The following is a 12,453-nucleotide window of genomic DNA, read 5'->3' on the forward strand; positions in this document are numbered from 1 at the left end:
CAGGAGGAAGAGAGAGAAGGGGAAGTGCTACACGCTTTTAAGCAACCAGATATCATGAGAACTCACTTTCACAAGAACAGCAAGGAGGAAGTCTGCCCCCATGATTCAATCATCTCTCACCAGGCCTCTCCTTCAACATTGGGGATTACTGTTCAGACATGAGATTTGGGTGGGGACAAAAATCCAAACCGTATCGCTGGGAAAGTGCTTTATTTAGGCCAGCACATTCCTTTCCTGAAGAAAATTAGGGTACTGATTACCAAGAAGAATGAGGAGAGTAGATTTTAGGTAGGCAGCTAACAATGCACGCTACAGTTAAAACAAAAGATATCATGTACAACATTTATTTGTGTATTTTTTGGTTTCTGTCTTCTACTAGATTGTGAGCTCTATGAGTGTAGGGACTATGTATTTTATTCATTCTTTTATATCTTGCAATTGTAGTTGATACATAGTAGCTGCGCAGTAAATATTGGTTGGATGAATAGAGCACAGAACAGAAAGAGATGGAGGGTTTTTTTTTTTTTTTAAAACCATGGGCTAATTACTTCTTAGGTGCTTTCAATTAAATTACCCTTTGTCCTTATAACAACACTGCAAGGCAAATACTCATTTCTCTGTTATGTAAATAAGAAGAAGATTGAGGCTTTCCTCTAGGTCTAATCTGTTGTGAATCCCATCCAGCGAAATTTTATTTTCAGATACTGTATTTCTCGTCTCTAGAAGTTCTATTCAGTATTCTTGTGCATCTTCTTCTTTTATTCTCATTTAGCTTATGTTTTTCTTTAAATTCGTGATGATGTTGAAGATATAGTCAGTCTTTATTTTCTCATTTCCTTATCTATGTCATATTTGGGTGTGGTTTCTGTTGACTAATTTTTCTAACAGTTATTGATAGTATTTGACTACTTCTTTCCATGTCTTTTTTGAGTAACCATAGCTGAGCTTTATTTATGGATTATTTTAAGGTATGATAAATTATAAATTATGTATTTTTAAGAATAAACTGTTTAGAATAATTTTAGATTTTACAGAAAAGTTGCAAAGACAGTATAGAGAGTTCTCATATACTCCTTACCAGTTTCCTCTATTGTTAATATTTTATATTAGTATGGCACTTGTGAGAATTAAGGACCAATGTGGATACATGATTTTTAACTAGGATCCAAATTTCATTCATATTTCATTATTTTTTACTTAACATACTTTTTCTCTTCTAAGACCTTAACTATATGACCACATTACATGTATTATTTATGACTGTGATAGTTTCTCAGACTTTATGTATTTCTGCAGTGACCTTGACAGTTTTGAATAGTGTTCATCAGGTATTTTGCAGAAAGTTTCTCAATTGGGATTTTTCTGGTGTTTTTTCTTGTCATTAGACTTGGATTATGGGTTTTTGGGAAGACCATCAAAGTAAAGTGCCTTCTTTATTACATCATATCAAGGATCTATACTATTAACATGACTTACTACCGTTTGTGATGACCTTGATCATGTAGTCGAAGTTGTATTTGTTAGTTTTCTCTGCTGTAAAAGTTGTGTTTTCCCCGTATTTCCATACTGTAGTCTTTCAGAAGAAGTCACTGTGCATTGCTCACATTTAAAAAGTGAGAAGTTATGTTCCGCCAGCTTGAGGGCAGAATATCTACATTAATTATCTGGAATGCATTTGTATGGAGGGTTTGTCTCTTCTCCCTCATTTATTTACCTATTCAATTATTTATATATATATGAATTCACAGATATTATTTTATACTTTGGTTTAAATATCTTACTACTTTATTTTCTCGTTCAGTTTATTTCAGGTTTGGCCATTGAGAACTCTTTTGGTGGCTTCTCTTCTGTGTCTCTTTGACATCCCCCCGTCTTTGTGTGTGTGATTTTTGGTTTCTTTGTTTTTGAGTACTTCCTTATTTTCTGGCACTACAAGGTGTTCTGAGATCATCTTTTATGTTTCCTTCCTCCATGCTAAAATTGGACATTTATCCAGGGAGCTCTGTTTGATTTTATTGTAGAATGGTATTAGAAATCAAGATCTGGGCAGTGAGTGTGCCTCTTCCTTCTGGGATATTGTTGCTTGTAGGCCTTCTTAGCTGGCGAAACAAAGAAATATGTGTTTATATTAATTATATATATGGGAAATATATTATTTGTAATATAAAGTTCTGTGTATTTTGATAAATGCACAGTGTCATGTATTCATTATGTTAGTCTCATTTAGACTAGTTTCACCTCCATAGAAACTCCTCTGTCTTTTGTCTATTCAACCCTCCCCACTCCTCAAACCCTTGGCAACCACTGATCTGTTTACCATCTCCATAGTTTTGCCTTTCCACAATGTCAAGTAATTAGAATCATGCAGTGTGTAGCCTTTTCAGACTGGCTTCTGTCATTTAACAATATATTTAATATCTATCTATGTTTTTTTTCTGTAGCTGTAATTTTTTTTTATTGCTGAATGATATTCCATTATATGGATGTTCCACATTTTGTTTATTTGCCTATTGAAGGACATCTTGATTGTGTCCAGGTTTAGGTGATTATAAATAAACATTGGTGTGCAGATTTTTGTGTAGGTATAAATTTTTATATCAGTGGGTAGATATCTAGGAATGAGTTTGCTGGATCATATGATAAGACTATTCAGCATTGTAAGAAACTGCCAAATCATCTTTTAGAGTGACCTAGTATTTTTCATTTCCACTGGCATAGAATGAGAGTTCCTGTTCCACATTTTCATCAGCATTGGTGTTGTTAGTGTTTTGGATTTTAACAACTCTAACAGGTGCATAGTGGTATCTCATTGTTTAAATATGCAATTCTGTAATAAATGATATTGAGCATTGTTTTATAAACTTATTTGCCATCTGTATATATTCTTTGGGTGTCTGTTCATATCTTCTTTTAATTTTTAAATTTTTTTAAATTCATGATTTTTAAGAATTCTGTATATATTTTGGATACAAGCCTTTGAGAGATGAGTGATTTGCAAATATTTTCTCTCAGTATGTGACTTATTTTTTATTATCGTAGCAGTGTCTGTTGCAAAACAAAACTATTAATAAAATCCAACAATTTTTTTTTCTTTCATGATTATGCTTTTGGTATTGAATTAAAAAACTCCTCTCCAAATCAAAGTTCATCTAGTTTTTCTCCTATGTTATTTTTGGAAGTTTTTACATATGCATATATTTATAAGCCATTTTCTGTTAGTTTTTATGTTTTATATAAGGTCTGTGGCTAGGTTTTTTTTGCTCCCCATATGGACATCCACTTGTTCCAGGACAGTTTGTTGAAAATACTGTCCATTGTTTTTTAAAGTGTTTTTGTTAGAAACCACCTGACTTTATTTGCATATGTCCATTTCTGTGCTCTCTATTCAGTTCTATATGTCTGGGTTTTTTTCTGAAGCCAGTATCACACTCTGTTCATTACTGTAGCTTTATACTAATCTTGAAATAGTGTAGTGTGAATCTTCTAACTTTGTTCTTGTTCTTCAAAATTGTGTTGGCTCTTCTTGGTCATTTGCTTTTCCAAATACTTTTTAGAATCAGTTGTTGACTTGTACAAAATAGCTTGCTGTGATTTTGTGTTGAAGCTATAGATCGAGTTCAGAAGAACTGACATCTTAACAATATTGAGTTTTCCAACTTATGAACATAGAATATGTCTCCAGTTTTGTTAGATTTATACATAAGGGGTTTTGGTGTGCTGTTTTAAATAGTATATTTAGTTTTTCTTAAACAATTAAATTTCAGTTCTTTGCTGATATCTAGGAAATAAATTAACTTTTGTATCTATTGTTTTTTGTTTGCATGCTCGCTGTTGTAATTTACATTGTTTCATAGAGTTTGGATTAGTTTCTGACAGTTAAGTTACTTGTGGATTAGCTTGTTCTATGTGAGGTTTCTCTTGAAGGTTTACAAGGGCAGGTCTCTAGGAGGGTTAGTGCAGCCCCACTATTAAGCAATGAACTCTGGATTCTTTACTGAATGCCTCAATGTACTCAGTGCCCCAAGATTTCCTCACTCTGTCTGGTGGAGACTAAAATTTTTCCCAGGTCTGTGTAAGCTCTGCAAGTTGTCTGGCTTACAATTTTCAGAAATTTTTCTTTTCTTGCCATTTGTTCTTTGTATGACTCTGTCAAAGTTTACCTTTTGCATCCACAATTGACATGCAGCCAAAGAATCTAGGAAACTTTTATGCAGTTTTACAGACCTCTTTGTCTGTATAGCTTTCTCATCTCTGGTATTTAACTCTCACTTTGTTCTCCCCAAATGTGAAAGAAGGCTACCCATCCCTATGGCATGGTTTGGAAATGCCTTGAAGTCAGAAATCCATGGATTTATATCATTCATCTTGTTAGTTTTCTTCTCTTAGGGATTATAGTCCTGTACTGCCTTTTATTCAACTTTCAAAAACAAATATTTCATGAAGTTTGCCATTTTTCTAGTTGTTCTTTCTGTAGGCAGGAACAGAAATCTCTACTGATTTTTAAAAATTTTGCAGGCAGATATTTGTCCAACATATTCCTAATTTTTTTGCAAAATAAGTCTTGATTTTGTTATTTAACTTATTTCTAATTTTTTGTATATTTGTGTATTTTTGTGTTCTGTATGTATGTATATGTATATAGTCTAAACTATATCTTTCTTGTGAAATTAGATTATTTATTTTGGAACTCACTTCATGATGAAAATCCTTAACTCTAATTATAATGTGTCATTAGATTGGCACGTCCCCACTCAATGATACTCTGGATCAGGTTTTATATTCTTAGATTTTAATGGCCATAAATTCATCCTTCAAATTGTCACTATTTTTTTGCTCCAGTCTTTCATTTGTCCTGCACAAACTGTAATTTCACTTCATTTCATATCACCTTTTGTGGTACAATGTTTATGTTAGAGCATATTTGACATAAAAAATTTTGAATCCTTAAATCTATTACAATTTAAGAAGATTAAACAAATCAACATGAAATTTTACATCTTTAAAATAACACATTTGTTTGTGAAGGCAGCCATAATCAAGTACCACACGCTGGGTGGTTTAACAGAAATTTATTGTTCCACACATCTGGAGCCTAAAGTCCCAAAATGTAGGTGCTATCAGAGTTGGTTTCTTATGAAAGCTGTGAGGGAATTATCTGTTCCAGGCCTCTTTCTTTGGTTTATAGATGGCTGTCTTCTCCCTGCATCTTAACACCATCTTCTCTCTTTGTGTCTCTGTGCCCAAATTTCTTCTTAAAAAGGCACTAATCATATTGGATTGGGGCCACTCCTAATGACCTCATTTTAACTTTATTACCACTGCTAACACCCTATCTTCAAATAAGATCACATTATGGGGATCTAGGAGTTCGGACTTTTATATGACTTTTGGGGGACACAACTCAACCCATAAGAGAATAAATCTTTTCTAATATTTCATTCACCAAATTATTCTTAATATTTCAGGTGTTATGATTTGGTATTCCCTTCCATACCACATCACCTCTACTAGGCAGGGCATGGAAATTTGGCAAGTAAATTTTAATATCTCATATACAAACTCTGAGCTCTAGAACTTAATAGGGAGAAGTTCTTTGTGTTTGTGTAGGATGTGCGGTATCTTTGTATTATCAGTGAGAAGAGAATTGAGAGAAAATGCCAACAAAACTGGGAGGTGAGTAGAGACTCTGTTTATTCCAACTGGTCCTTTTCCTTGACATTTCTCTTAATTCCCCTATCCTTTTTCAAAAGAATATTCATTTAATGTGTTGTTTCAGCCAAAATGATTCAGAGTTTTTGAGAACATTATCAAGAAATACGTTCAAATCCAGATGAAAAGTCTTTTCCCTTACTCTTGGATCAAACCACAGTCTTCTACAAATCCAAAATAAAATTGTGCCAGACTAAAATAATCCAGGTATAAAAATTGCTACTGTTTCTCATTCTATGTCCCCCCGTATCTGGTCTTCCATCATTTGCCAGGGTTAATGAGAGCTGAAATGATATTACTTGCTACTTTTAGATGATTTGTTCATGTTCTGTAGAAGCAGAATGGAGGTTCTAATATTAGGGCAAATTAAAGAAAGTACTGTTGCATGCTCACAGGTGAGAAGAGACAAAAGTTATGAACTTTTCCCCCCAAAAAGGTAGTAAAGCAATTACAATGTTATGAATTGTTCTTTGGTGACCTACCAGAAACAAAATAATAGTTTGGATAAAGTATAAGCTTAAACCAGTATACCATATTTTATGGTGTCTAGAGAAATAATAGGCATCTGATGGGGATGTTTTATTTGTGTAAAAATAATGCTTATGTGTTTGAGATGTGAGAGTGAATGTGTCTGAGATATGAGAATGAGTTGTGAATGAATGAGAGTGAATGCTCATGTGTTTGAGTTGTGAGAATGAATTGTGCTTGCAGAAAGCCAGTAAACACATAGTTCAATGAGATAAGAGTTGTCTTAGGAGATTGCACCTTTTTCTGAAAGAGCTAGAATAAGGCTGACAGGTCAAGATTGACTGTCTGAACCTCCACCAGGTGTGAGAAGTTTTAGTACCATTGTTGGTCCTAGGACTTCTGTTCCAGTAAGCTCATTAAAATGTTTTATTTTTCCAACACCATCACCAGTTTGAGTTTCATTATCTGGAATATCTTCTAAGTTTTTTGCTCTGATGCTGGCATCCTGGGCAAAGTCCAGATAGCTCAGGCCTGTAGTGCAGCCAGTACGTACAGGAGTGAGAAGCCCAACAGTTTCAATTCCGTGATCTTTATGTTTTTAAATGAGAAATTGTAATGCCACGTGAATGTAGCATTTTTTCCTGAATTTTAGCCAACTAAAACTTGAGAGAATTAAGGGAATGATTTTTACTCTTTTTTATTTGACAAGGTCTGGCTGTGTCACCCAGGCTGGAGTACAGTGGCATGATCTTGGCTCACTGCAGCCTTCGCCTCCCAGGCTCAAGCTATCCTCCCACGTCAGCCTCCCGAGTAGCTGAAACCACAGGCATTATTTCACCATGGCCAGCTAATTTTTGTATCTTTTGGTAGAAATGGGGTTTCTCCATGTTGCCCAGACTGGTCTCAAACTCCTGAAACACAAGTGATCCACCTGTCTAGGCAACCCAAAGTAATGGGATTACAGGTGCCAGCCACTGCACCTGGTCAGGTTGTTATAAAATTATTGTCTTTTAAATCTTAGTCATAAAAGGCTCAATACTGTTTCTGTGAGCAAAGAGAAATTTTATCATGGTTTGATCTATTACCAACATCTCTCAACATTATATTTGTAGATTTTATGAACTGTGTATGTTTAGAAGAAGTTAGCATGACATTTACATTCATGCCTTTTGCCATAAAATACCAAAATATTACCATCTCTATTGTTTGGAGTCAGCAAAAGTCTATCTGTTTGATGAATATGACAATCAGTATTTGGCACAATTCCAGAACTGGAATAATCTGGGACCCCACACATGGAAAACAATATTTTGGGGTCACACTGTTAGTTCCATCATCTTCAATTTAGAGCTATCCTGAATTTCACCCATGGACTTCTGAGGTAAAAGTAATTCTGAGTGTTGTCCAAAAAGACATTGGTTTAAAGTATTGCTTTAACACTTACTAGTTCAGAATAAGTATGAGGAAGAATTTACTTAATGTGTCTGAGTATTGCTTGTAAATGGAAGTAAAACTATTTTATATAAAAATATTGACAATATTTTGTCATTGGTTTGTGTTTCTTAGTTTTGGCAATGTCTCATGTTTTCTCTACAATGAAGAAGTATCCCATAAAAGACTATGTATGCTTTTTTGCACAGACTTCAGTCTTTACTTAATGAGGTTAGAAGTTTGAATCTGAAATTTTAGCTTGATAATGTTGTCTTTTGATTGTGGTTGAAGAAGTTTTGTTATCTCTCAGAGGGATGTACTTAGAATCCATTAGGGAATCAATCTAATTAGAGATGAGAAATGTTGAGAGATATGATCCAAATGAAACATAAAAAAACACTAAAAACTCTTCTAGGTATTCTGGTCATTAAAAAATGTGTTAACTTTATTAAACCTCAAGTTTTACTATTGTTTAAATTGTTATTTTGGTATTAACCACTGAGAAGAGATCTCTATTAATTTTATCCCTTCAATTAGGACAACTAAAACCCTAACAAATCAGAATCAGTATTTTATTCACTTATTCTACTCATTTAAGAACTTGGAAGCTCAGTTATACACCTGGAATTGTGATAGGTACTGGGATACCAAGATGAAAAATTTACAGCCCTTGAGGTTAAGAGATATTTTTAGTTGAGGGGAAAAAATACTTATTGTCAAGTAAGGACCAAAGCAGAAGTCTGAAACCTGTATGCAGTGTTGTGGAAGAAGTCTATCTGGGTGGGAATTCAGGAGGGAGAAAGGGGTTGGGAAGGCTTTATAGTAGGGATAGTATTTTGAACTTGGTATTTAATGAAAAATAGGATATTCTCTCATTTATTTTTGTATTGCAATTATGGGAATAAATACAACAAAGCTGTTTTAAAAAATCTGATCTGAATCCAAGAAGAAATGGGTGCTCAGGCTTTATCCTCCATGTGAGGGAGACAGGAGAAAGGCTGATATTATTAAAATGACAAGGAAAGAGCCAAAGTCGGAGGGTTTCAAAGATGTTTAAGCTTTTTGTAGTGGGGTTCCCTGGGTGTGTGGTGGTGTGGGGTGAGCTGCACGAACGCATTTTGGGGTGAAGGAATCCTGAGTGAGAAGACTGCCACAGCTGTGAGGAGGGTGGGAATGGTGGCTGCAGGAGGCTGTGGGGCGGCCACTCTGGGGCGGGGGTAGGGGCTTCTTTCTTGAGGCCTGGAGGAGGTGGGCAGGGATCGCATCTCTTGCTGCGCGGGTTACTTCCAGCGGTCTCTACTGATATTTTTTCTTTTCTGTCAAACATAAAACATCAGACAACTTTCTAGTGAATTTTCTAGGCACACCAGTGATGCCCTGTCCTGGAATGCATTAGGATCACCTTGGGAGCTTTTTAAATCACAGACCTGCAGAATCCTCATGGGTGGATCCTGGGAATTCATATTTTTTATAACAGTTTGCTGAGATGTAATTCACATACCATAGAATTCATCCGTTTAAAGTGTACAGTTCAGTGGTTTTGAGGACACTCAGCCTTCTGTCCCTATGGATTCTACATCTGTGGATTCAACCAATCTTGGATTGAAAATATTCAGGAAAAAATTCTACAAAATTCTAAAAAGGAAAACTTGAATTTGCCGTCTGCCAAGTATTATGTTGATTCCACACAAGTGGAGTGATGTGCCGGCATTGTATTAGGTATTTAATAGTATAAGTAACCTAGAGATGATTTAAAGCAGCGGTCCCTAACCTTTCTGTCACCAGGGACCAGTTTTGTGGAAGATAGTTTTTCCATGGACTAGGGAGATGGGGATGTTTGTGGGATGATTCAAGCACATTGTATTTATTGTGCGCTTTATTTCTATTATTACTCCATTGTAATATGTAATGAAATAATTTTACAACTCACCATAACGTAGAATCAGTGGGAGCCCTGAGCTTGTTTTCCTGCAATTAGATGGTCCCATATATGGGTTAGAGAAGACAGTGACACATCAGCAGGCATTAGCTTCTCATAAGGAGCCTGCAACCTAGATGTCTCCCAAGTGCAGTTCACAATAGGGTTTGTGCTCCTATGAGAATCTACTGTGCCGCTGGTCTGACAGGACACAGAGGTCAGTCCATAATGTGAGTGATGGGGAGCAGCTGTAAATACAGATGAAGCTTTGCTCACTCACTTGCCTGCTTACCTCCTGCTGTGCAACCTGGTTTCTAAGGGAGGAAGTTGGCCATAGGTTGGGATCCCTGATTTAAAGTACAACATATCCTCGAATAACATCTTTCATTGAATGTTTTTTCATTACAATGTTAATGAGAAAAAGATCATTTCCTGCCAGGGCCCCTGTCTGCGGAGTCTGCATGTTCTTCCTGTGTCTGTGTGGGTTCTCTCCACGTCCTTTGTTTTCCTCCCACATCTTAAAGCTGTCCCTGTGTGGTTCTTTGGCATGTATGTATGATCCCAGTCAGAGTGAGTGTAGGTGTGTATGAGTGCCTTGCCATAGAAGGGTGTCCTATCTAGGGTGGGTGCCTGTCTAGCACCTGCAGGGATGAAATCTGGCCACCCTTGATCCTGAACTGGAATAATTGAGTTGGTAAATGAATGAAGAAATGAATGCAAATTATTGTCAAGCAAAAATCTGTAAAGTATATGATAATCATACAAATGCTTGACAACAAATAATATGCTACCAAAGTGCTCAGTGAGCCTCCCTGTTTGTGATCGTTTTGGAACTGGGTGGTGGCAGGAGGTGCTGATTTTTCGCTTTGCAAACATTTGTTCCTCAATGTAACCCATCACCACCCCTGTTACAGCAGTCATTCACTGACTCACCACTAATTGGTTAAATAATTTTCTTACCTGTTGATATGGTTTGGCTGTGTCCCCACCCAAATCTCATCTTGAATTCCCACATGTTATGGGAGGGACCCAGTGAGAGGTAATTGAATCATGAGGGCAGGTCTTTCTCATGCTGTTCTCATGATAGTGAGTAAGTCTCATGAGATCTGATGACTTTAGAAGGTGGAGTTTCCCTGCACAAGCTCTCTTTCTCTTTGCCTGCTGTTATCCATGTAAGATGTGACTTGTCCCTACTTGCCTTCTGCCATGATTGTGAGGCTTTCCCAGCCACATGGAACTGTAAGGCCAATTAAACCTCTTTCTTTTGTAAATTGCTCGTCCCAGGTATGTCTGTCAGCACTGTGAAAATGGACTAATACACTTGTCTTTATTCATCTTTCTTAAATATGTGTATAGTTCACATTTATTTCAGTGTTTAATATGAGAAGTGTTTCGGATATTTATTGAGAAGTTTGGTGACGTTTTTATGACCAGAAATATGCCATAGAAACTTCAATCTTATTTAAATATCACTTCGTTATAGTAAAATTGGTTTATTATGCATCATTACACTTAAAGTCACAGTTTCTGAGAACCTATCTACCATGTTAACTGAGGGCTTACTGCATACAGGAGGTTGTGTGTAGTTTATATGCAAATACTATGCCATTTTATATCTGGGACTTAAGCATCTGCAGATTTTGGTATCTGCCAGCAGTCCTGTGACCAATCACTCACGGGAACTGAGAGACAACTCTACATTCACAAAGTGTTACGTAACTATCAACACTTATTCTTATGACATTTTTGCCATTCCAGAAAGAAACTCCATACTCATTACCAATTTTTATTCCTCCCTCCCCTATCCTCAGGCTAATGTACTTTCTGTCTCTAGGGCTTTGCCTGTTCTGGATATTTCATAGAAATGGAGTCATACAATATGTGGCCCTTTGTAGCTGGCTCCTTTTACTGATGTTAATGTTTTGGAGGTTTGTACGTGTTGTAGCTTGTCTCAGTTCGTCATTAACCCTTATTACTGAGTAATATTCCATTGTATGGGTGTGTCGCATTTTCTTTATTCACTCACCAGTTGGTGGAGGTAAAAGCCATTTTCACTTTTAAAATAGTGGTACTGTGAGCATTTGCATATAAGTTTTTGTGTGACCATATGTTTTTACTTGTATTGGGTATGTACCCAGAAGTGGAACTGCTGGATCATATGGTAACTCTATGTTTAACTTTTTGAGGAAATTCCTAACTGTTTTCCAAGGTGACTGCACTATTTTCTGCTCACCAGCAGTGTATGAGAGTTTTAGTTTTTCCACATTCTTGTTATTGTGTGTATTTTTAATTTTAGCCATTGTAGAAGGTGTGAAATGGGGTCTTATTGTGGTTTTGATTTCCCTAATGACTAATGATGTTGAGTATCTTTTCAGGTACTTATTGGCCGTATGTCAATATGGAAGATACACACGTATGTATCTTCTTCTTCTTTTTTCTTTCTTTTTTTTTTTTTTGTGTGTGTTACTTTCTTTTTCTTTTTCGTTTTTTTATTATACTTTTAAGTTATAGGGTACATGTGCACAACTTGCAGGTTTGTTACATGTGCCATGTTGGTGTGCTGCACCCATCAACTCATCATCTACATTAGGTATATCTCCCAGTGCCATCCTTTCCCCCTCCCCCCACCCCATGACAGGCCCCAGTGTGTGATGCTCCCCTTCCTGTGTCCAAGTGTTCTCATTGTTTAACTCCTACCCATGAGTGAGAACATGCAATGTTTCTTTTTTTTTGTCCCTGCGATAGTTTGCTGAGAATGATGGTTTCCAGCTTCATCCATGTCCCTACAAAGGACATGAACTCATCCTTTTTATGACTGCATAGTATTCCATGGTGTATAACACATACGTATCTTCTATACACACAGATGTGTATGTATCTTCTTTGGAGAAATGTCTATTCAAATCCTCTGCCCATTTTCAGTGGGC

The 12,453-nt window shown here is 36.2% G+C and overlaps 1 protein-coding gene and 1 long non-coding RNA gene across 3 annotated transcripts in view; one reads left to right on the top strand and one right to left on the bottom strand.

Moving 5' to 3' along the window:
- Positions 1-12,453, top strand: part of EPM2A (EPM2A glucan phosphatase, laforin) — a 116,489-nt gene that overhangs the window by 8,351 nt on the left and 95,685 nt on the right. The window lies entirely within an intron of this gene.
- Positions 1,992-12,453, bottom strand: part of LOC108585565 — a 42,526-nt gene continuing 32,064 nt past the window's right edge. Inside the window, exon 3 of the long non-coding RNA XR_001902087.3 lies at positions 1,992-2,099. This is a non-coding gene — a long non-coding RNA (uncharacterized LOC108585565). The remainder of the gene's footprint in view (positions 2,100-12,453) is intronic.

This window comes from Papio anubis, chromosome 6, assembly GCF_008728515.1.
Source record: "Papio anubis isolate 15944 chromosome 6, Panubis1.0, whole genome shotgun sequence".
NCBI classification, from domain to species: domain Eukaryota; kingdom Metazoa; phylum Chordata; class Mammalia; order Primates; family Cercopithecidae; genus Papio; species Papio anubis.